Genomic DNA, 26,848 nt, shown 5'->3' with positions numbered 1-26,848 from the left:
CATTGCCTCCTCACACATTCCCACCTGCACAGGGAGCGAGCGGGATGCGGTAGAACACACGAGAATGAAATGCCACATGCCGTGCTGTGACGACATCCATCCTCTCTCTCTCTCTCTCTCTCTCTCTCTCTCTCTCTCTCTCTCTCTCTCTCTCTCTCTCTCTCATACTGAATGTCCTTTTTCTTTCTCTTTTCTTTTATCGAGCCTTTGACGAATGGTCTCGGGCTCGACCACAAGCAACGACGGGGGTGAAAGAGGCCGACGACACTTGTGCTGTGCTACTGGATCGACGGAGTCCATTGGAGAGAGAGAGAGAGAGAGAGAGAGAGAGAGAGAGAGAGAGAGAGAGAGAGAGAGAGAGAGAGAGAGAGAGATTAAGAAACAAAACCGACAGTGAAAACTCTGTAAACACAAGATATAAGTAATAAGAAAATGAGGAAAAAAAATAAATGGAGTACATTAAGTACATGGTATGTCTGTGTCTGTGTCTGTGTGTCTGTAAAATCACTCTATGTCACTGGATGTCATGAGAAAGAAGGCGATGAGGAGCAGAAAACGGGGGAAGGCATAAGACAAACGGATAGAAGACAGTGAAGAAAACCGAGAAAGAGACAAGATGGTATCAAAGGAAAAGGCACAGAAATGGAAGAAAACTTCATGAAGAAGGAAAACGGAAGGCAAACCGAAAGGGGCAACGAAAATGGAATCGGGTATGATGGTGGTCGAAGATAATTTTCCTCTAACTTTACCAACCATTAGATAATCAGTTACCCCTTATAAGGGCACACCCTTACAAGGTAAACCCCTCTCGCCGTACCTCACGGAGAGAAAAAGATGCTAAAGCGACATAGGACCACAAGGCTGAAAGTCTCGGAGCAACAGGAGGAGAATGAACCCATAAGACCACACGCAAGTCAAACCACTGGAGGATTTATGCGATGGGGCAACGTTGGTGTGGAGGGAAGTGGGGGGGGGGAGGAGTGATTCTACTGGAGAGGGGGCAGGTAGGGGAAGAAGTATACGAGACCAATTGTCTTTAAGATAGTTGTTTTTTTACCGAAGCATTGAATGGTCTGAACAACACATCTCGAACAGAAATTGCTTGAACCACTTCCTTGCCCCCGAAAAAAGAAAAAAAAAAAAAGAAAACTGACAGTCTGCCATATCTATTATATCAGCTATGAGGATAGAGGAAAGTCATGTCTTACACACACACACACACACACACACACACACACACACACACACACACACACAGAGCAGCTGATGTATACATCTACCATCGCTGGACTCCGGGATCTAAATAATGTTATATTATCCTCACAAAATAAATAATGCATAATATTAATGATATTCATGTTCACCAGATTTTATTGAAGCAGGTGTGAGATAAAACAGGTATCGTTACTACTTTCCTTATCATGTCTTTTTTCTTTTTTTTCTTTTTTTTTTTTGTTCATCCTGCTTGTACACCCGCCATCACCTCTGAATGCGTGCCAAGACACGATGACGGTCCTTGTTCTTCATGTTCATGGAAAGAAAAAAGTTCAACGGACAATGCAGGGCATGGTAGATACCCTGGTAGATATTGCAGATACCCTGGTAGATATTGTAGATACCCTGGTAGATACTGTAAATACCCTGGTAGATACTGCAGATACCCTGGCAGATATTGCAAAGCTTTTATACACAAATAATTTTGCAGTCTTTTTCATGTCAAAATATCAATGCTCTAGCACAACAGTGTGGCATTCAGGAGACGATGCTGAGCCTGGGAAGAAATTATAAGGGTCAGAAACGACGATGCTGAGTCTGGGAAGAAAGTACGAGGGTCAGAGACGACCATGCTGTGTCTGGGAAGATACTGCGAGGGTCAGAGACGACGATGCTGAGTCTGGGAAGAAAGTACGAGGATCAGAGACGACCATGCTGTGTCTGGGAAGAAACTACGAGGGTCAGAGACGACGATGCTGAGTCTGGGAAGAAAGTACGAGGGTCAGAGACGACCATGCTGTGTCTGGGAAGATACTGCGAGGGTCAGAGACGATGATGCTGTGTCTGCTACGAGGGTCAGAGACGACCATGCTGTGTCTGGGAAGAAACTAGGAGGGTCAGAGACGACCATGCTGTGTCTGGGAAGAAACAACAATGTGAGAGAAATGAAGATACTTACCATGGAGGGGGAAGACAAAAAAGAAAGCCAAAGAAAAATAAACATAAAATAACATAGTGAAAATACAACAGAATATGAAAAGGTCAGGATTAAGACGTAAGCCGAAAAGAAAACGGAGAGACGACATCTCATTAGTAAAGGTTTAACCTTTCATATTCAGTTTATGTTCGCTCTACTTATCCCGCTAGTGTTACCGGCTGAAGCCTGGCTATGCAACAACGACACAGGATGTACCATCATCTTCACTCATCATGGCGGGGAACCCACCCAAACATTTCCACAGCGAGAGACAATGCGTTTTCACCACATTCGAAATAAACCTGAATAAAATCAAATATTACCGATAAATTTCCCTGATTATATTTTCCCTTTTTCCCCTTATTGAAATACAATAATGTCTGATTCATATAATCTATATGCTGCTAACATCATTTCATGAAGAGGTTGGCGTAAAAGATAGCAATCTGTAAAAAATAAAGGTATGTTGTCTTTTCATTTATCTTCAGGCAACTCTTTATCAATTCCTGATAAAGGTGACTTACAGACACACACACACACAAACACTAACATACTACAGATCTCTCCCCATACTCTATAAACACGTAACCAGAGTGAACATATCTTCGAGTGATGGAGGGATAGAACAACTAGATGAACATACCATGAACTTACAAAATGAATTTAAAAAAATACTATGTGAAGAAGAACTTTTATTGTATAAGAGCTGTAAATGAATGGACTGAAATGACTGAAGACATAGTTAATGAAGACAACAGACATGAATTTCAGAAGCTATATGACGGTGTTCAAGAGATAGGGACCCGAGAGTGTAAAACTCCCTCTCCGTACAATGCAAAAAAAAAAAGAAGGTAATTACAAATAGGTAATCACATACACACACACACACACACACACACACACACACACACACACACACACACACACACACACACACACACACACATCTAGCAGGAAATAAGCTGCATGAACCTATATACGAGGGGGACTTGGAAGACCAAATCGTCATTTGCCTGTCGCCAGTCTCAAATTAGAATTATAAAAAGGAGACAAACTGCGTGCTAGCAAGTGCTAGAACAACATTCATGTATATGGACAGATACATTAGATACAATAGGCCTAAACTAGAATATGCTTCTCAGGTTTGGTCATCTAAAGAAGCGCAAAGAGCTAAGAGAGAAGGTCCAGAGGAGGGCAACAAAGATGGTGCTAGAAGAATTAAGAGTGTTGAGTTACAGGGAAGAGGACTAAAGGTCTTATATATATATATATATATATATATATATATATATATATATATATATATATATATATATATATAGTTAGTCACGTCTCTGCACTGTTTCACATGTTCATCTTTCTCATAGAATATTCATACCATTTACTGATGATAAGTGTAAGTCTCGGCTCAACAAGTTGCTCTGGACCATCAGCATATAATGGAGACCCGACCCCCCACCCCCCCTCCAGTCTCTCGACTTACTTGACCACAACTCTTATCCACTCTCAATTTTTACACTTCCTACACTCGCACGTCCCCACTAATCCCATCTATAAATGGAAGTAAACAGTCACAGCAACATGAATACCAGTGTCTCGTTCTTTTTCCCATCCATAAAAGAGGAGGATCTCCATCTGCGAAAAATAAAAAAACACACTGAAATCCTTAAACTGCCTCGTACATCAGCTTTTTGATATTTCATGTTAAAGTTGTGAATGTCTTTTTTGATGATGAATTTACCAACAACAGCAGCGTCCTCCAGTTTAATCGCTGGAGAGCGTGGCTGCTGTGGGTGTAGTAAAATGACACACCACCTTTGGCGAGGCTGGCTGCCTCGCACGACGCCTGTTGATAAACGGAAGAAGAACAATCCCGTCGAAGAATTCTTTACTCCAGGGGAGTTCCACGTATCCCTCTTGCATCCACACACACACACACACACACACCCACACACACACACACATGCTGGTGTTACCGGGCTCTACCTTCTTGAGGTTACGTCGCGAGTGAAAAGGTCACCCTTGACGAGACTGTCATATCGTCTGTTGACGACGAGAGTGAGTGCGATCTCACTTCAAAGGGGTCCATCTTGTCCCTGCAGCCGGACGTAGCGCACGCAGTCTTGGACCTTCAGGAACGCCCAGCTTAGGGGTTGTAGGTTTATATATATATATATATATATATATATATATATATATATATATATATATATATATATATATATATATATATATATATATATCAGTAACAACACAAATCACTTGAGGCCAAAATCACGGAATTACCCAACTACCCAATTCCCTTTGGTACAAACGAAGGCCTATGAGACTCCTTTATAAATCTCGAGTCTCATTAAACGCACCCTTACATTATCGAGGTTTTAGGATATGAAGGATAGGAAAAAATATACATATAAAAAAATTTCAACTCCGCGTCGTTTAAAAACTCTCAAATTGATAACATATTTTCCAAAGAGGCGTTAAAACATGAGCGAAAGAAACGGGTGTTCTTTTGTCTCAGTGTGGCGGCCGTGGACGACGCAATACAGGAGGGGAAAAAGGGAGCTCGGAAGGGCGGCATTGTGGGGAGTAATGGGTGAAAACGAGGCTATTGTACCGGAGACACCGGGAGCTTAACGCAAGGGGGAAGAAAATGCGATAAGTGGGGGGGTGGTGGGGTTGGGGGGTGGGTAGGTAATGACGATAGTGGTGATGGTGATGGTGATGGTGACGAAGTGGAAGACCACACGCGCCTGGATGGGATAGAGATGATGGTGATGGTGGTGGGAGCGAGATGTGTGTGGGTGTAGATGATGATGGAATCTTATGGGACGGGGAGAGGAGGGAGGGAGAGTATTACTGAGATGGAGGAGAAGAAGGAGACGTCTTACTTGGATGGAGGAGGAAGGGGGAGGGAAAAGTATTACTTAGATGGAGGGATAAAAAGAAGCCTTACCTAGATAGAGGAGGAGGGGAAGAAGTATTACTTGGAGGGATAAAGAGAAGTATTACCTAGATGGAAGGGGAGAGGAAGAAGTATTATTTAAATGGAGGAGGGGAAGGAGAAAAATTGTCTGGAAGGAGAGCGGGAGGAGGAGTATTATCTAGATGGAGAACGGGAAGGAGAATGGATGATCTACATAGAGAGCGGGAAGTATTATCTACAATGAAAACGGGAGAAGTGTGATCTATACAAGAAGATACTGATTGAAAAGCCGGTACAGAAGAAGATGGGAAACAAGAATCACTGCACGGGAGAGGATCAAATAACTAAAAGGCTGTGCTATAGGAGGGGCGAAGATATCACGCTACGTCAACATGGAAGAAAACACTGGATGGATTACATGAATGGAAGAGGAAGACGAAGATGAGGAAGAGAGATATGAGATGGGACGAGGGACAACCTGATAACAATGAACGAAGTGGAGTACACAACAGAGGGGAATCAAGATATTAGAGAGAGAGAGAGAGAGAGAGAGAGAGAGAGAGAGAGAGAGAGAGAGAGAGAGAGAGAGAGAGAGAGACTGGTAATATGTTTGCAAGTGTTTGAGTGACTGCATGTGTGATTTCTCTCAGTGTGATTACTATTTGTGGGTCAGAGAGAGAGAGAGAGAGAGAGAGAGAGAGAGAGAGAGAGAGAGAGAGAGAGAGAGAGTTTTACACTCGCCGTGCTCCGTCCCTTAGCCTTGTACCACTTTACACTACGTCTTTACCCCTGTGCATATGTACGTACATACCCAGTCTACTACGCCAAGTACCCATTCATCGACCAGTTCCGATGGGAGGATGAACACCTGATTTGGGTATGGGTCGACTGCCGCGCCCAGGATACGAACCCATGTGGGCTCGTTCCTGCATGTGTGTGTGTGTGTGTGTGTGTGTGTGTGTGTGTGTGTGTGTGTGTGTGTGTGTGTGTGTTCACTCGTGCATGCAAGTGTTTGCCCTCTCAATGGCTACGTGAGAGTTCATCCAAACACCAGAACAAACACAAATAAACCCTATTCTTATTTTCTGTTAACACACACTGTTCAGGGCAATGAAGAAAACGGGTTGAGGGCGTACTCTAAGATCTACGATTTTCAAGTCATTTGTGATTACACAAAAGAGATAGATAGACCACATAAAGAGGAATATATATATATATATATATATATATATATATATATATATATATATATATATATATATATATATATATATATATTGACAAACCAGAAATATCCATCTATCTTCATCAGAGTTATATACATTTCAAAGTATCTTTATCATGGACAGGAAAGGGGTAAGGGGGGGATTTTATCTCATTTATGCTCCGTGTTTCTCTAGAGCCTCCCCTTTCTCTTCCTCCTCCTCCTCCTCCTCTTCTTCTTCATCTTCTTCTTCTTCTTCTTCTTCTTCTTCTTCTTCTTCTTCTTCATATCATCATCATATTCTACTTCCTCTTCGTGTTATCATTATCATTATTATTATTATTATTATTATTATTACCATTATCATTATTATTATCATTATCATCATTATTATCATTACTTCGTCTGTTTCTTCTACACTTTGCTATGGCAATTACCAATCCCTAATTTCCATACAAATCAAAGTTGTCCCTATGTGTTTATGCTCGTCAAAACAGAAATTAAAAGCTCCAAAATATTTCCCCAAAGGACAGTATGTAAAAATTTTCTCTCATAGTTTTAATTACTTTCGCATTTTTAAGAAGCTATCTTCAAAAACTTGGTTCTCATTTTCCGCCAGTGATGAAGATGATATCTTTTTATGATACCACATGTCCACCAGCGACTTTGGATTACAATAAACTTAAAATCATAAAGCTGCATTTTTGTTACGGCAAAAAAAAAATAAGGAAAAACGTAACTTCTGACAAAATACATGTTTTAGATTAAACGCTAATCTTCATGTGATATATCTTTTATATATATATATATATATATATATATATATATATATATATATATGTATATATATATATATATATATATATATATACATATATATATATATTTATATATATATATATATATATATATATATATATATATATATATATATATATATATATATATATATATATATATATAAAACAAACGTTAATCATATTCTTACATTTTGATTACAATGTATTTTGGATATTATAGGCTGGCACATTTTTTGTTACTCTTTCAGTATAAAAAAAAAAAAACGAAATGAGATTGAAAAGATTATTTAATTCCTTGAAGCTTTCTAATAATGATACCTGCAACAGACTCCACGTGTGGAGATACCAATTCCTTATCATAAGTACCATATTACCGGTATGAACTGTCTGCGCGCGCACACATGAACAGTTCTAAGTGTGTGTGTGTGTGTGTGTGTGTGTGTGTGTGTGTGTGTGTGTGTGTGTACGAGAAAGCACTTCCGACGATATAGTGCCAAAAGGCAGATCTAGTGCGTTGCGCTCAATGCATATAATAATAATAATAATAATGATAATAATAATAATAATAATAATAATAATAATAATCGTTACATTAATGATAATGTCAGGGGTGGTTTAGTAATAATTAACAAGAATATGTGAAATTTGCCTTTTATATTCCAACCATAATCCTGATATTGACATGATCTCTCAGACTATGAATATGAATGACCAACCTCCCATCTTCTACGTCCCTATCATTACCCGATCTGTGTACGCGCTTATCTCTACCATCCAAAGAAAGATAAAACCCGATCTCTTGAGAGGAGAAGATAACACGAAACCTCATAATAAAATGGGAGGTTAAGAACAAGTTTTTTTGTATCTTCTCGGGCGAAGAAGCGCGAACGTATTGGTTTATTCCTCAATAAAATGGAAAAAGGAAACGAGTACCATCGGGTCACCAGCCTTGGTTTCCCATGTTCTATGGTTTGTCATGCCTCACACGCACCAAGGGAGCAGATCACACACGCTGGGCGGACGCCCTCACACGCCGATCTCCAAGCAAACAAACATTAATCATTTGCTGTTAGTTTGATTAACGTACCCCTCAAGGTCTCCGAGTAATATATATATATATATATATATATATATATATATATATATATATATATATATATTTTCTTTTTTCTTTCAAACTATTCGCCATTTCCCGCGTTAGCGAGGTAGCGTTAAGAACAGAGGACTGGGCCTTGGAGGGAATATCCTCACCTGGCCCCCTTCTCTGTTCCTTGTTTTGGAAAATTAAAAAAAAAAATGAGAGGGGAAGATTTCCAGCCCCCCGCTCCCTCCTCTTTTAGTCGCCTTCTACGACACGCAGGGAATACGTGGGAAGTATTCTTTCTCCCCTATCCCCAGGGATAATATATATATATATATATATATATATATATATATATATATATATATATATATATATATATATATATATAGTCCTATGAGCCAACGGGAAAATGAAACACTCTAAGTTCCCAAGTGCACTTTCGTGTAATGATCACATCATCAGGGGAGACAGAAGAAATAATATGACAGTCAGTTGATATATATGTATATATATATATATATATATATATATATATATGTATATATATATATATATATATATATATATATATATATATATATATATATATATATATTCTTTTTATAGGCTAACGTGCACATCCTCCAAAACTCACGGCTTCTAAGCAAGGGTGCAGTGCACCTTTCTCCTTCCTGCCGACCTCCAACAAGCTCCTATTTATTCATCCCACACAACACTGGTCGGGGCTACAGGCGGCGTGTGCAACGCACTCACAAGCACACACACACACAAACACACACACACGCGTGCGCCTGCATACCAGGATCTGCCAGAACACGTGTCCAGCAATACAGCAGTGTATAACAGCATTTGAAAACACGCGTTTTTTTTTTTTAACTACGTATATCATGGCCGGTGTCAGACAAAAAATGGTGTTGTAAAGACTTTTGAGGATTGTTATTATTGTGAGACGACTTCTGAAGGTTGTTATTATTGTAAGACAACTTTTGAAGGTTGTTATTATTGTAAGACGACTTTTGAAGGTTGTCATCATTATGAGACGACTTTCTTTTTTATCAACATCACTGAACCTCTTTCTGTACTGCTTACAATTCTTTAACCATTAGGAAACCTAAACTCCTTCAGCAGCTCTTCAGCGCAACTTGAATCTCTCTCTCTCTCTCTCTCTCTCTCTCTCTCTCTCTCTCTCTCTCTCTCTCTCTCTCTCTCTTAGTCATCTCCACACAGACTGGGGGGAAAATTGACTGTAGCAGAAACACTGAACACCCACACTACCCTCCTTGTTGAACTCCTCCGTCCAAGCATCTCTTGAGTATTACCCAACCCTGACCACTACGTATCGGCCCCTGTCTATATAGCCGTCTAAAACGACAGTCGTCCTTCCTTCCTTCTGTCTGTCTGTCTCTCCTGTTTACGCAAGGGCGTCGCCCAATTCCCTCCGTCGCTCTGGTAGCGCAAGGAAATACGACCAAACCCACACTGGCGGACATTGAGAACTCCTTTGACACAATACCTCGCACACTCTCTCCCTCATCACACCTCTGTCTCTCGTACCCGAATTCTTTCCCGAATCCGGAAAATATTCTTGAGTGACGCAATCAGTAGCTCTGGCTTCCATCTATCCTCCTTGCACGATAGACGGTTGAGTGAGGTATCCGACGAGGCGTGTTCAGTAAAGCTCATGTATATATATACATGTTTTCTTTCTTCGATTGTCTCCATATTCTATCAAGTATCGCGGGTTGGGGTACTTGCATGTTCAAGTCTGCTTCTGCCATTACTCCTTTCCGCTCATGACTTTGTATGACCTTACTAACCTCGCCCTACACCTCAAAAGACTCCATGGTAAATCATAAATTCCCTGACGACAATTTTGACTTCATCCACCAACAGACCCACTGAAACCCTAACGTTCATCTGTTACGACTTCATCCTCCATCAGACCCACTGAATCCCGGATGTTCATATAAAACTTGTTCTTTACCCCAAAACAGCTGTTTCTTATCTTTCATTTCCCTTCCTTATCGTACAAGTCGTAGGATGTCTTCCTTCACTCTGCTCCTAATCGCATTTGGTATCTCACATCAAGCTACCCCCTTTTTCTGTCGTTCTTGATTCATTACAACTCCTATTTACCTTCCTAAGCTCCTTCAGAAGCCTAGCTTATCACACACTTGCTCAACAACACATCCGATCACTTCACCATTTCGGTTTCTCTTCGTCTTTAAGCTGGTCTTCCCGTTTTCGTTTTCCCTTATGGGGTTCATCTTCCCTTAGTTTATTTATAGTCTGTTTTGTACCACCCCTTCCCTTCCACCTCGCTGGCGTCCTACACTTCTTTCCCTCGCACATCCTCACAGGCTTTACCTCCATGAGCCATGATGGTTTTATTTACTATCCTTTCCTTTCATAAACTGAAGGCATTAGTAGCTTCGTTAACTTAACTGCCAAGTTCAGCGAAAGTAGAAGTCTCAAAGATCACTTCGTCACACTCGAGAAAACAGAAGACGAAGACATACGCACGAATAAGTACATGGACAAACAAATACTCTTAAGTAAATCTCGATTTTTTTGTGTGTGAAATGTAAGTAACGCTGACTCATTTTCGGTGGGATGCTGAAGCGCTCATCAAAATGCACCTGCCTATGAAGGTTCATGACCGTACGTCAAACTGTGACTGAGAACTTAACTCGGACTTAAAATCTAACGAAGGTGTGGATGCCTACGGTACCAGAACAGCTCTCCCTCTACTTCCTAAAAAGTAAATCAAAAATTATTCAAATAAAATTAAAGACGTCTTGATATTAAAAGAGGGCCCCTTCTTCCCATCCTCTTTCCTTGGACAGAGAAAACGAGCTGAGAGAAACGTAAATCAGTGATCTAAGTATGGCAATGACAAAGACAAGAAAGGTTCAGTGGGCCAATGTGAATCCCACAGAGCGAACTTTACGGCCATCTCTCTCGGGCGATTGAACAGAGAGAGACAGATAAGGATTCATAAGGGCCTTGCCCTTATCCTTGAAGTCTTCTTATGGAAATCGCCCATAAGAAGTGAACTAACACACCACATAGACGATAATCAGAATAGAATTAGTGCTTGGAGGAAGAAGGCAAAACTGGGAAATGATAAAATGCGAGAGTATTGATGTTAGCCGATCAACACGAAGGGGCAAAAATGAAAATAAACTCAGGAATAAATAACAAATGGAAGGAAGATGAGCATAAATGGCTAACGAAGGGAAACAGTACATAGCTTACGAGAGCCAATGGAACAAGTGAAGGATGATAAAAGAGGAACGATACAAAAGAGATAAAGAAAAACCTAAATAATTTGAAAGTGAACAAAAAGAACAGACAAAGATAAAACAAACACAAACGAAATAGATTAAAGAGCAGGCAATACACTGAGCCATACCAAGCAAGTACAGGAAACAAGATTAACAAAGTAACTGTAGTTAGTAACAAAGGGGAACAAAATACGCGAGAGGGAAGCAAAAGGGAATTAAACGAAAGTTGACTGTGAAAAGGAAATTAAAAGGCAAGCCAATAATATCAAGACAAGGGAGATAAAAGTAAAAGCTCTCTATAAAAAGACAACACAGGTAGAGGAATGAGTGGACATGTAAGGCCAACAAAGCGATGGTTCGAGTATAACTATGACAAACAATTGTCACATACAAACTGCGACAAATGGTGGCCTCTTGAGGGAAACAAGGCAAGGACGACAAGACAAAGGGCGACAAAACAAAGAGGCAATAGTATAAGGGCGACAAACAAATAATACAAGGCGATAACACAAGGGTACCAGTCTAAGGGTTACATTACAATGAAAATAAACGAAAGATCTACAAGGAAAAGGGCCAAGGAAAGAAAAAGGCGGGGGTTTCAGGGAAAAAGAAGAAAGGCTGAAGGCAAGCAAAATGGAAAGACTACATTCTAAGGGCAAAAGAGGATTACAGACATTAATACATCAACAAGCAAAAGATCCACGTCAAAGGGCTTATTAAAATCTGGTTATGATACGGTAACAACAAAATATGATTAACAAATAAGAGGGTGAACTCTGAATATGATATACTGATGACAAGTGACTTAAATGTGCCCTTGACAGATTGTAAAGTGACGATGGTGCGGATGAGGATGTGTTCACAAAGGAAGTTATAAGTAGTGTGACGGAAATCAAGGAGGAAATGTTCCATTTCTTTGGGTAACTCCACAGACTGGACTGGTTGAAAATGACTTGTGTAATACAATAGCAAAGGAAGTAGAAGGGGGGAAATGAGAAGGATTTTCGTCAACCTAAATATAAAGGACAATAAAAAGAACATTGTCTGAAGGGAAATCAAGACGACAAGTAAGAGACATTATAGTACAGCTGACAGGCAACAGTGTATATAATAATCCAGGAGGCAACAGACTGTACAGTTGTGTAAAGAGGCAACAGACAATTTAGCCTAGGAAGGAGGCAACAGACTATGTCGTACATGAGAGCCAACAGACTATATAGTCCACGAAAGAGGCAACAGACTATATAGTCAATGAAAGAGGCAACAGACTATATAGTCAATGAAAGAGACAACAGACTATATAGTCAATGAAAGAGGCAACAGCCTACATAGTCAATGAAAGAAGCAACAGACTATATAGTCAATGAAAGAGGCAACAGACTATATAGTCTATGAAAGAGGCAACAGACTATATAGTCTATGAAAGAGGCAACAGACTATACAGTCTTATGAAAGAGGCAACAGACTATACAGTCTAAGAGAGAGGCAGCAGATTATATAGTGGCAACAGTCAGGAAAGGATGCCTCTCATAAGACATCAATCTTCAGATGATTAAAATACACAAAATCAAGGCGGGTGAAGAACTCAAAGGCTAAGGATGGAAGAGAAAAATCAAAGAACGGGAAAAAAGAGTCAAGAATTTAAGAGCAAGAGACAAAAAAAAATTCAAGGGTTGCAGAGAAAAACACTAATCCAAGGGCGTTAGGTAGAAGCAATTCAAGGGCAGGAGAGGGGCACCAACCCAAGGGTGGAAGATACACAATCCAAGGGCTGTAGAGAAAGAAAACGATCCAAGGGCGGCAGAGGGAGACAACTACGGAGCAACAAGAAGACACAACAATCCAAGTGTGGTAGAAAGTCACACACATGGCATTCTAAGGGCGGCAGAGGCAAAGAACAATCTAAGGGCAGGAGAAATCTACCACAACCCAAAGACAGAAGAGACAGACACTAATTCAAGTCTAAGGGTGACAAAGATGAACAACGTTCCAAGGGTGACAGAGCCAAGGGCAGTGGAAACACACAACAGTCCAAAGGCTGGAAAGAGAAATGGGAATCAGAGAAGAAAAAACAATCAAAAAATGAAAGGGTGGTAAAGAAGAGAGAGAGAGAGAGAGAGAGAGAGAGAGAGAGAGAGAGAGAGAGAGAGAGAGAGAGAGAGAGAGAGAGAGAGAGAGAGAGAGAGAGAGAGAGAGACAACTAAGCAATCCAACGCTAGGTGGAAGAATCCAACTCAGATGTTAATAACAATCAAAACTGTAATGCACACTAACAACATTCAGTTGTTAGCATAGGAAGAAACGCGAGTCATCTGAGAGCAGAGAGAACAATCGTTTAATGAAGGATCAGACATATGTACAGATGGCAGACAGCGGAATGATGAAGGCTGTTGGAAACAGACAGGCTGAGATGAGGATGATCAGACAACAATCAGTCTATTGATAGGGCATAATAGACAACAGTTCAAGTCGGATGATATAGATTACAGACCAACGAGTCTACAAGCTAGCATATCAGGGCGACAATCTAAGAGCGAGGAAATGACGACAACTGGTAGGTGCTAGAGATGAACAACATTGCGAGGGCGGGAGAGATAATCCACTATCTACTAGTGGAAAGAGATAGACGACAGTCTACGGGTGGTAGAAGGAGGAACGCAGTCTAATGGGTGGCAGAAGCAGGATATTTATCTGAGACTAGTAAGGGCAGACGGTGATCCAAGGGTGGTGGAGACAGATGATAGGCAAGGGCAGTAGAGCAGCATCTAAGGGTGTTGGAGGTTAACAATCCAAAGGCTGTAGAGACAGTAAACAATCCAAGGGCTGGAGACAGACAACGGTCCAAGGGCTGTAGATAACAACCCAAGGGCTGTAGACGAAGAACCATCCAAGGGCTGCAGATAAAAACAACAATCCAAGGGCTGTTGAGACAGACAGCAATCTAAGGGCTGCAGACACACACGACAATCTATGGGCTGTAGACTGAAAACAATCCAAGGGCAGCACAAACAACAAGGGCTGTTGAGACAGGGAATAATCCAAGGGCTGCTGAGACAGACAAAAACACAACTGCGGCAAAGACACGCGAGAACCTAAAGGTCACAGAGAGCCAACAAGACTCCAAGGAAGGTCGAGAGCGAGAGAGAGAGAAAAAGAGAGAAGAGACTTAAGAAAGAAGCCAAATCCAAAGGCTGTAGAAGACAACACAATCCAAAGGGCAGGAGAGAGAGACAGTGGGCAGAGCGGGAGATGGCAGAGTGGAGCGGCAGAGCAGCGGGGAACAGGGTCTTCTTAAGAGCCGCGATAACATAGTTGTAGAGCCAAAAAAATGTCCCGGGGCCGCTCTTATTGATCTGGTGGAAAGAACGATGCCGGCGTGGGACAACCAGGATTTTGTAACTCTCTTCCTGGAGAAGTTCTGCCTCTCTCTTACGCCTCCCTTCTTCTGTCTTCTGATATGTTATGGTGTCTTAGTGCCGCTGGTTCCTACGGGAACAAATCGTATCCTCGTGATGTCCTGCAGTTAATGAATTTGTTGGAGATAAACGTATAACTTTGCCACTAAAAAAAATGAAATAAAAAAAGACTTGAAGAATTCGTTGCTTGGCTGGAATCGACGTGTACGGCAGTGTGATATTGAGTTTATATGTTACTTTCCTGTTAAGAAATGCCGTGTAGTCAAAATGGTAGAAAAATCTCGTATCTAAAGCACTTAGAAGAGTGCGAAGAAGGCGTTCATCGTGTGCCTGGCAGCGGAGTCCCAATGCACCTAATGCAAGTGTGGCGCGAAAGAATAGAGGCAAGAGTTGCAGGTTGTGGATTATTGTACATTTTATGTCGCCAAATACTTCACTGTTCGGAGAACACCTGGAAATTATCTATGAAAAAAGCACGAAAATATTCGTATCATATATCCCCCTCGTAGTGGGTTTAACTAGAAGATGATGTACTAATGGGAAAAGACAGAATATAAATAAATACACCGAAAAACTAATTGAAACTAAGGTGATTCTCATTTCCAGCCTCACTGGTGCAGAAATAATCAAATCAACTTCTTTTTTTTTGTTTTGTTTTTCATTCGTGAGGAATATTATTCACTGCGAGGAAGTCATGATTAATTTCAAAAAGCCGTAAAGTAAAGTTCTGAGTTATCCTCCCAACCCAAAAAATTATTATTATATATATATATATATATATATATATATATATATATATATATATATATATATATATATATATATATATATAGCGAAGGACCACTAGTTCCTCTACGTCAATCAGCCATTAGCCAATCAGAAGGTAGTGCTTCTGCCCCAGCACACCCCCTATGCGGGACGTAATGCATCCCTCTCATTATATTTTCTGCAGTGGCAAAGGGGCGTTTTTCCTTTTTTTTTTTTTTTTAACCCTACCTAGTTTTTGCTAAGTAGGGGGAAGGGTGGGAGGTGCATTTTTTTGCCCTATTCACAATGCAGGAGGTGATCAATCTAATCAGAATTCCCCCCACACACCCCCCCACTTTCCATAAGCTTTCTTATTTTCGCCCTTGTGATCACGAAAAGATTTTATGAACTTGTAGGAATCAGCTTCTCCTCCGTCCCCACGCGGCACTACGAAACATAACATAAAGCATTCGTATACCGATGGGATTGAAATATTAATCCTTGTCTTTTTGAGATTAATAGGAAGTGGTCTGTGGTAGACAATGAGTTGCAACACACACACACACACACACACACAAAGAAGAGGCATCACCGTAGCTTCTACAACACTGCAGGCTGTCAATCCTCGGTGTACCGTTGGCCAATGCAATTCACACTCTTTGAGGTTTCGCCACGGGGCTGCATTGTTTGGGGCTTCAGCCCAGAGTGGGGTAAACGCCTTTCTAGCCAGCCGGCTGGCTGGTTGGCTGGCTGGCTGCTGCTGCTGCTTACGTCATCCAAAAGTATATGTGTGTATATATATATATATATATATATATATATATATATATATATATATATATATATATATACATATCCATAAAAGAATTAGGTGACTGTCTGGATGTTTAAGAAATAACAACACTTAGGCTTTTAAGCCAACCATGATTATAGTTACTAATAAGCAAAGTAGGCCATTTATATATATCTCACAATTTGTATACATAACCGGTACACATTCTGAAGCGTAAACGACGTCGCATAACTTTTTCCTTAACCAAATATGACAGTAATTAATGGATGGAGTGATGGGGAATAATTGGATGATGGACGAACAGAACCAAAGAAGGTGTTTTAGTGAAAAGAATGATTATACAACTCACCAATCAAGATGACATAGTGTATTATGAATGATACATTATACAATGAACTGTATTTGAGAAGTATGCATGTATTTGAATGGGATACAACAGTAGCGTGGCAGACTGGCACATAAACGAGACAGTGCAAAGTGATTTTTGTACAAAGTACTTGAGAAGAATAGTTAAGGTAGAGGAGTTGTACAGACAAGATCTATAGCATACAGTAGTGAGGTTTAACACGACACAGGTGCAATGTAGAACTGTAGTAGAGTGAGGATTTCCAGCAGCAAAGGGGCATACAGGTTAAAAAATAGAACTGTATCAAAATAGCAGTGCAATGGTATCACAAACGATACAGTGAACTGCACTAAAAGGGTAGTAGAACGGTGCTACATATGGCAGTACGAAGCCATTCTTAGCACGAAAGTACTATAGCAATAACGTAGTGTACAGTCTGGTCCACAGTGACAACAACGCTTTATAAGCTGTGGTCATTCAAAGTGGGGTTGTGGATGCTTTACCGTACAACGTATGAGGACAGGATGGTAGGGATATAAGCTTTTAGTAACTGCCTGTTATGTTATTACCTACTTGCACGGTGAGAGAGAGAGAGAGAGAGAGAGAGAGAGAGAGAGAGAGAGAGAGAGAGAGAGAGAGAGAGAGAGAGAGAGAGAGAGAGGAGGGAGTCCTACACTCGTGTGGTAAGGACTTCGACACCATGAGTTGCTACAAAGTGTGGTGCTGTTGTGTTGAGAGTGGCGCTACACTAGTCGGTTGGATGTTACTGGTGTGTGTGTGTGTGTGTGTGTGTGTGTGTTATAAGAAGATGGAGTTGAGGGACGAGAGAGAGAGAGAGAGAGAGAGAGAGAGAGAGAGAGAGAGAGAGAGAGAGAGAGAGAGAGAGAGAGAGAGAGTGAGATGGTTTCTGGCCACCAACTAGGACTGTTGAAGGTGCTTTGAAGGGCCTGCAATGTCGTCTGCTTGGGGCGCAGTTTTGCGCCGGCGATTGCAGTGGGAGGAGGAGGGGATGAGGGGGTGGGAGAGGAAAGATGGTGGCTCCAGTGGTGCTTAGAGAGAGAGAGAGAGAGAGAGAGAGAGAGAGAGAGAGAGAGAGAGAGAGAGAGAGAGAGAGAGAGGGCGTTCGGTGGGCAGGAAACTGTTTTCCCTGCTGGATGTAAATCATGTCGGTAAGCATATTTTTTCCGTTTGGCCACAAGATGGCCTCTTGTTTCCAGCCTGGGAGGGTAAAATGCTGCTGGCTCTGGTAAGATAATATCTGCCGTGCTGGCAGCACAATGTCTTCCATGCCAGCAGGAAAACGGCGACGTCCGTGTGGGAAGGAAAACCTCTCCTCTCTCTTCAGAGAGGGAAAAAAAACGTAAAAGGAAAAAAAAATGTTTTCTTCTGAAAAGGATATTGTCTTTTTTCTCCCAGTGTATTCTGTGTGTTTGTGGAGAACCTATTACACCACGCAAGCAGGCTACATGATCGTCATTGTAGGAAAAGAATATATATATATATATATATATATATATATATATATATATATATATATATATATATATATATATATATACACATAATGCCCTCCGACAGCAGCATTTGAACTTCTACCACTTGTGTGGGAATTGGCTACACTAACAATTAGGCTAGATCTCCATATCCTAGCACCAAACACTAGTTGTTACCGTACCTACTCCCACGCAAGGGGCAGAGGTTCGAATCCTGCTGTCAAAGAGCATTATGCGTTCTATGAAAGTGCGCGCTCACTGCTATGTATTCGTGTGTGTGTGTGTGTGTGTGTGTGTGTGTATGTGTGTGTGTGTAAAAACATGGCACGCAAAACCCTCTCCCCGGAATACACAAACTGTAATCACGTCCAGAGCGACTGGTTGCTGGGCGGCCGGTGACTGTTCTGAGCGCTTTGTCCAATGCCGTCGCATAGCCTCAGAACTTTTCCTACGAGGCTCCTGCCGCTTCAAGGCTGCGCTTGAATCAGTGGCAGGGAAACGATGGACTCTTTTTGGAATGAAAAAAATATATATATTCGTCAATGGGAATGTATTGCTTTAACGTACTCTGCACGATGACAAAAAGTCGCTTAAGGCGACTTTTCACTCATGGCGAAACCACTGCGAATGCGGGGAGTCGGCTAACACATGCACTCACATATACATATGTACCGTATGTACACATAGACAGGCGTATATACACCTACCTTCACATATACAAACATACATACACATCCCCAGTGACACACATATACCCCACCGGTTGCCAGAAAAGATTTAACAGACCGTTTGGTCGATGATCAATAGCCCTTTGATGGCATCACCATCTTTATTCCGGGAAACGACTTTAGCGACGCTTGGGCGAAAAATGATAAAGGCTCGGGGTCTTGTCGCCTTTGTCGTGTAACTGGCCAAGATTATGGTGCAAGGGGGAGTGTATGGCAGCACTCGACACGATGGGGGGAGGGAGGAGGCACCTGCCCCACAGGGGGGGAAGGAGAGAGAGAGAGAGAGAGAGAGAGAGAGAGAGAGAGAGAGAGAGAGAGAGAGAGAGAGAGAGAGAGACCCTCCTATGCACACTTTCTACTAAATATATTCTGAAATTCAAGAGAAAACTCCTTAACTTATTACAATAACTAAAAGCCCTGAGCACCCGGCAGTGTATATATATATATATATATATATATATATCCAAATAATCCAAATATCCACGTCCGCCACCAGGGCTTGCACGGCCGGCGGAATGTGAAGATTGTGAAGATCCTGAGAGAGCAGTATATTGGGACCAGTTACCGCCGCCAAGGCAATATTGATGCGACACCAAGATAAAACTCCAGCTTGAACGACTGTTCTATTACAGGACCGAGTGCGTCATATATTCTTCTTTTTTTTTTTATATATATATATATCTATCTCGACGGATGCAATAAACCTTACCTTTAACCCACCCAACTCCTCCTCCTGCTGCCTCCTTCTCCTCCTTCACCCCCCAGGGGGAGAGTCTTCCTTCTTTCTTTATCCTCCGCCTTGGGAATTATTATTAGCATTACATCTTTTTTGAAAAAAATTAAAAAAGTATGAAGAAGAGAATGTGCGCAAGTCCTTCCTCTCTCTCTCTCTCTCTCTCTCTCTCTCTCTCTCTCTCTCTCTCTCTCTATCTATCTATCTATCTCTCTCTCTCATGCAGTGGTCGTCGTCCGCCGTCGTCGTGGTCGTACCGAGGACGAGAGAGAGAGAGAGAGAGAGAGAGAGAGAGAGAGAGAGAGAGAGAGAGAGAGAGAGAGAGAGAGAGAGAGAGAGAGGTGCGCCCCGCGCCCCGGGCCTTCTAGTATACAAACTTTTGCCTCTGCCGGCCACTTAAATCCGGCAAATCCCATCAGCTTGCGACCGGTTTTGTGGGCGGGTGATCGACGGTGACTGGCGCGTGTAGCCTCCCACCTGCCGGACCGGACTGTCCAGCGGGATTACGGGACCGTGGGAAACACGATCGCTTTTACAACCCTTTGAGAAAAATCTGTTAAGAAACTGCCACAAGATCGGGCACAACGGGAGCCACAACTTTCCGGGTTGTTGTAGTTTTTTTTTTCTCTCCCCCTCCCGGAAATTTGCTCTCTCTCTCAAAACAAAAAACAAAAAAAAAATTCGGATGAGGGACTTTCTGGACCTCTCCACGTGTCTTGGCAAAGAGGGGCGGCCTTTGTGACGACAAGGCTTGGCGGCTCAGGATGAGCCTTAGTAAGGAGCAACGGACCTTATCGAAGTGCTTAGGAGGGTTCTATCTATACCTTACCAGAAAACGAGGAGTTGAATATAACAATGAGAACCAGATCCCTGGCCTTGGATCACGAGAGAGTAGAGTGGGTGGGTGTGCTGGACCATTCCATAAGACCTATCGCATTGCTGGACCTTATCATAAGACCTTGCAGGGTGCTGGACCTCACCACAAGGCCTTACTTGGCTCCTAGCCCTTACCAGAAGCGATATGACAAAGCAAGAAAGCTCATCATCACATGACCTGAGAAGAGATGGCTGGCCTGGATCTTGGGAGAGAAAAAATAAAACACAAAGACGGTGTGAGGAGGTTGTCTAGCCTTCACCATACGAGTCGGCCAGGGAGCTGGGTGGACGTTAGTTCGGCCTCCCGTGGAAGGAGGAACCAAGGCAGAGTGGATCTTTAACCTGGTGATAAATGGTTTCTATTAATCAGGCCAAAGGAGGCGACTTGGCCTCCGGCCAGGGCTAGACCATTCCCGCTGGCTGCTCTGCCTCAAGACAGTCCCACTCTCTCTCTCTCTCTCTCTCTCTCTCTCTCTCTCTCTCTCTCTCTCTCTCTGCAACCACCAGACCCGTGCAGACAGCAGACAGTGTGCGTGTGTGGGGAGGGGGAGAAGGAGGGGGAGGGGGAGAAGGAGGAGGAGGGAATACTGGGGGAAGGGGAAGGGGGTTGTAAATGTCGAAGGAGGCGCGAAACTCCCGAGGAAAACGATGGGGGATGAGGGACATAAGGAAGTGAGGAAATGAGAGGGAGGAGGTTATGGAGTGACAAGCACCACGATTGTGAGTTACTGGGTGGAGAGAGAGACAGAGACAGAAGGGGGAGGGTGTAGGTGGGGTGGAAGGCAGGGGGAAGATCCAGCAGGGAAGGAGACAGGTGTTCCAGCAGGGGAGGGGACAGGTGTTCCAGCAGGGGAGGACGCAGGTGCTCAGGTATGTAAAGTAAAAACAAAAAATGGACATGAGGTGAAGATGAGAATGAGGGGCGAGAGGAGGAAGCAAGCCAATGAGGCTAGTGAGGCCATGAGGATAATTTTAGCTGTTACGAGTACTAGGGGAAGACGAGTTTAACTTCAGCGGGTACGAGTAATCACTCGGAGGATCTAAGAAATGTGCAAACCATTACAGAACGCAATCAAAACTAGAAGACAAACAAAGATTAAATCGCTAAACAAGGAATCCACGACGAAGAAAGTAAAAATACGGTTTACAGAGAAACTGGTAAAGAAAGAGTTTGTGAAGGACAACGCAAAAGAGTGTTAAACGAAGGTACAGAGACGAGTTATCAAAAGGGAAAATAAAGAGATGAGAGGACATGTATATGAATGGAGTGAAACAAATAAAAACAAAGCAGTTCTAGACGAAAAAAGATAATCCTAAGAGAACATAAAAGACGAAGAAAATAAGTAAATAAACCAATGGTTTAATGAAGGGAAAGATTAACGAAACGGAACCTAACCCACAACACATGTAAACAATGTGAAGTAATTTAAAGAAAGCTAAACATAACGAGTTTGGGGAGGAAAAAAGGCAGACAAACAAGTAATTAAAAAGAACCCCAAGTAAGCAAGTTTTAATGGCAGAGATGAGAAAACAACATCTAAACGTCCGGAATACAATCACACACTTGGGTTCTGGCGGATCAGAGCAGATCTAAGGGCTTTGATGCACTTATAGCTATAGACGTGGAGACACTCACTGCATCCCAAAACATCAGTCCACTTACTCTCTCTCTCTTTGTATTCATGTGTGTGTATATGTGGCTTAATTCATGCTGTATTGTACTGCTGAGTGTATCAAGATACATCGCTGTTTTAGCATCATATACATATATCTTTCTATCCATCTGTTTACTCATATATCAATCAAATACTCATCTATCCATATATATATATATATATATATATATATATATATATATATATACCGACTTATCTATCTAATCTATTATCATCACTCCATCACATCAGGTACATACTGCCTCTGAGCTTGCATGTAACATATATAATGGAGGTGTCTTGGGAAAATAATCCCACACTTAGATATTAACTCATCCAGAACAGTCAATACAGACACTGTATTCATATTACAGTTATACGTAATTGAGTTAATCCCTGCTGTATTATCCGTAGGGATAAGGGGAATAAAGAATGCAACGTCTCGTATCCCCAGCGGGTTTTAGAAGGCGACCAAATGCTTCTACGACACGCTGGAAAAAATAATACTCCCGCCTCCTCCTCCTCCTCCTTTATAATCACATCTTAAAAGTAGGTGAAGAAGAAAGAGGAGAGCGATGATTATATATACATATATATATATATATATATATATATATATATTTATATATATATATATATATATATATATATATATATATATGTAAATTTTTTCACCTTCTAGGGCTCCGTTTCTAAGCCTGCCTCGCTAAGGCGGTAAAGGCGAGCGGGTTAAAAAAAATTATAAAGAACAATTCAGAGCTTTAACATATTCAGTCTCTTTGCGGAGATCTTTTTGATGGTGGAGAATTACGCGAGTCTTAAGCTTAAGCTCCGCCTTAGGTCCATCGCTGTACAGGGAATATAAAGCAGCTGTTACGTAATGATTACCCCACAATGCCTCCCAAGGACGTTGAAAAGCGAGAACGATCAATAATAGTTCCCAGGAATGAAAGAGTTGGAATATATTTTCCTTTGTTTTCCAGCCACGTAGCCGTCCAGGGAAGAGAGAAAAAAAGTATCGCTTGGCTCCTTCTACAGTTCCTGATTTTAGAAATGTGATCATACAGGAGGGAAGGCGGAGTTCCACCTTCTCCCCTTCAAACTCCAGATTCTCTCTGCTCTTATAGCCCCCTTCTACAACAGGTAGCAGATACCTGGGGTGGCAATGCTTCTTCTACAATCCTCCAGGAGTGATGCAGAATCATACTCCTTGTTTCATTAACTGAAGGTGTCCCTCTGACTGTAAGGAATGACTGTCTTGTAAACAAAGAGGATTGAATCCAGCACATGATGCGGTTCTTACGATGCCAAAGGATGTACCATTGTTTTGAAGTCTAGCCTCGTATACTTTTCTGCTTGCTTGAGGATGAAGAGAAGAAGAAGAAGAAGAAGATGAAGAATATATATATATGGAAATTCAGCACTATTTCGAGGAGGTGATAACGAAGTTGATACGTAGAAAATAGGGCAAGACTGGTGAAGAAGGCGATTACATGAACTTGTTGGATGATGGTGATGTGATGGTGACAAACGGGGATGATGATAATGACAGACTTAACGGTGGATGAAGGTGATGACCGGAGACCTAATGGAGGCTCATGTGATGGTGACCGACCCAACAGAGAACATCTGCAGAACACCTGGATGATAGTGTGGGACACATCAAGGATGGTGACGCAGAACAGACAGACGATGATGGCTAGTGATACAAAGATGGCACAGTCCCGATGGAGGGGTATCATGGCGATACAGATCTATTGGAAATCTTTAATAAGGACACATGAACTATATGTAGACTGGCTCTTGAAGGCCAAGCTTCAGCTGGAAGAAATAACGTTGAAGATTATGAGAAATGCACTGAAGGCGACATAGATCTGAAAGGTGTGTGTACAGGTGACGGTCATTATACACAGACAGAGGGAAAGAGACGGATAAGAGATGGGTGTGCTGAGTCTTTAAGCAGAGGACAAATGGGATAAGTGGAATAGGTAAGACACAAGCCTAAGAGATGGGGGCGAGACAGTGAGACATAAATTTAATGGGAAACGAGAGGCAGTGAAATACGAATCCATGAAAAGGAGAAAAAGGCTATTAAACACAGACGCTCACACTTGAGGGGAGATATAGACGGTGATATACCTGCGTATAAAATGCATGTATAACTTCACGCTACACTTGTATAACTTCAACTAGGGATGTATAATATCATCATCACGAGTATCTTCAACAGAGAACTCCATAACTCACCATACACCCTTCTAACTTCACCACATACTCTCCGTAACTTCATCATACACTTGCATAATAACTTCACCACATAACCTGTCACTCTCCCTAACGCATCAGTCTACATACACATGACGCACATAATGTTACATACAAGCTGCGTGCGTATAAGAACCCCAGTCATATAACACGGGGCCTGGCTATAAAGAAGCATGACCTCTTCATCAGGCATAGAGGGTATACAAAGGCGTCAGTCCCGCTCCAAGAGTTTTATGGATAAGGACGGGGAGGAGAGGAGGAGGAGGAAGAGGGAAGGAAGGCGAAGAAGAAGAAGAAGAGAGGAGAAGAGAACGGTCGTGAAGTCTCCCGTATACTGCTTCTTGCTCACGTACCTTCATTAACCTCATGGCATTTTTATGGACTTCAACGTCAAGTAAGATACAGAGATGATTATATTCCCGGTACCTTCCTCACGATGATGGCCCGTGGCTGGGGAGAGTGACTGATGGTCTCAATGTCAAAAACTTACTCCTTTTTTTTTCCTTCTTTCTTCCTAACCATAAGAGACAGTCTCGAGCGACCGAAGAGACTAGACGTGCCTGCTCATGAGGCCCCCTTTATGGAGAGGGAATACAAGATTAGGCACCATGCAGCTGCGTGATTACCTGAATTTATGTGTAAATTGTTCTACGCTGGATGAATGTTATAGCTTCCAGCAGTATAAGACACCTTTGAATAGAGTGAGAAAGTTTCGAATAGACCAAAACAGCTTCGAAATAGATGCTATGAACAATCCAGTTCAATAAGTAAGGATACTTGATGTTTCTAGCATCGGCCGTGTGGGCTAGAAAACACTTGGGTTCCTATGATGACCACGAAGACACAGTCGTCAACAAAAACGTAAATTGTAAGTGAACCATTAGATGGTACCGGCCATAACTGTGTATGAAGCTATATCAACACGTCTGGTACACTCCCGCCAGGTACTCGTACATCTCAGCTGTGATGGAGGTTACGGCAGTGTTCCCAAGGGTAGGAGGGTCATCCCTCGGTGTTTTACGGGCCGGGAAAAACGGGTGGGGGGTTGGATGGAGCTGCTCCACCACGATGATCGGCTGGCGGTGCTGTTCTAGCTTGACATGGACGGATGCTGTCACGCCCCTTCACTTCATCTCACTAGCAACCTTGACGTGCAACACACTTTTACCTCGGCTTTGAATAATCCCCATCTCTCCTCGACCCTTCTATCCTACACACGCTACCCACCTCCACTGCCCTAGTCCTCCAGTGTGCGTGCGCGTCATTCCTTACGTCAATCAGTCCTCTCAGTGTTCCATAATTACAATTCTCACCTCCCACTGTCCTAATAACTCACGCCTCTTGTTGTTCCATAATCATCATTCTCACCTCCCACTGTCCTTATAACTCTCGCCTCTTATTGTTCCACAATTATAATCCTCACCTCTCGCTGTTCCTTAATTACATCTCTCCACCTCTCACTGTTACGTATCTAATGGTGGTATCTGGCCATAGTCGTAGGTGTTGGCGCGAGTGGTGTTGGAGGTGATGGTGGTGGCTGGCGTTTAAATCTCCCTCATGAATTCTAGTCTCTCATCTTAATCCATACGTGGCTCTATACAACAGTTAACCTTGTATACCGTCACCTCGGCGTTCCCATGTCCAAATCTCAACGCAGACTCGATCCTCACTCCTTCAGCGTTATCACGCAACTCAGGTCCGGCTGCCTCCACACAAGGAATACAGAAGGTAATGCAAATAGCAACAAGGACACTGGGTCCTCTCGGGGCTCTCCGCAAGAGTAGAGATCAGATACATAAGATCTTTGTTGTGGACAAAGTAGAAAAGGAAATCGTTGACTTGAGGATAAATACCCGAGATTTTCTTTTTGTTTATGCTTTAAATATATAGATACGATGGCGCAGATACTTGCAGTTGTGGACCTGAAGCGAGATAATTGTGTTATCTATTCCCATAAACGCATTTATGATGCTATCTTTCAACTGCTCTTGTTGATACATCGTTCCGTGTGGAATCCATCCATCTGAAGAAGATGTACCTTGCCTTATTCGAAGTCCGACGCTTGCCGATGATTCTCCAGCCATTACAACAGGTGAAATCAGACTGATCTGGTCTGAAACAGTTCCTCTGATCCAAACTGTAAAAGTCTTTGATATTTCTGAGCACCTCTAATACAAATCACGACTCGACCTATTTCTCTTCTAAGCTAAATAAAGTTAGGGTCGTTTCGATGGCTTTCGCAGGATATATTTCTCACTGTGAATCATCCTCGTACTTTATAGTTGTGTTCTCTTTCTACTCTGT

The 26,848-nt window shown here is 42.1% G+C and overlaps 1 long non-coding RNA gene across 2 annotated transcripts in view; it reads right to left on the bottom strand.

Annotated features, from left to right (window-relative positions):
- Positions 1-26,848, bottom strand: part of LOC139760087 (uncharacterized) — a 267,067-nt gene that overhangs the window by 50,637 nt on the left and 189,582 nt on the right. The gene's annotated exons all lie outside the window — the stretch shown is intronic.

The sequence above is a fragment of the Panulirus ornatus genome, chromosome 35 (assembly GCF_036320965.1).
Source record: "Panulirus ornatus isolate Po-2019 chromosome 35, ASM3632096v1, whole genome shotgun sequence".
Taxonomy (NCBI): Eukaryota; Metazoa; Arthropoda; class Malacostraca; order Decapoda; family Palinuridae; genus Panulirus; species Panulirus ornatus.
The sequence above is the reverse complement of the archived record's forward strand: the minus strand, read 5'-3'. Positions and strand labels throughout refer to the sequence as shown.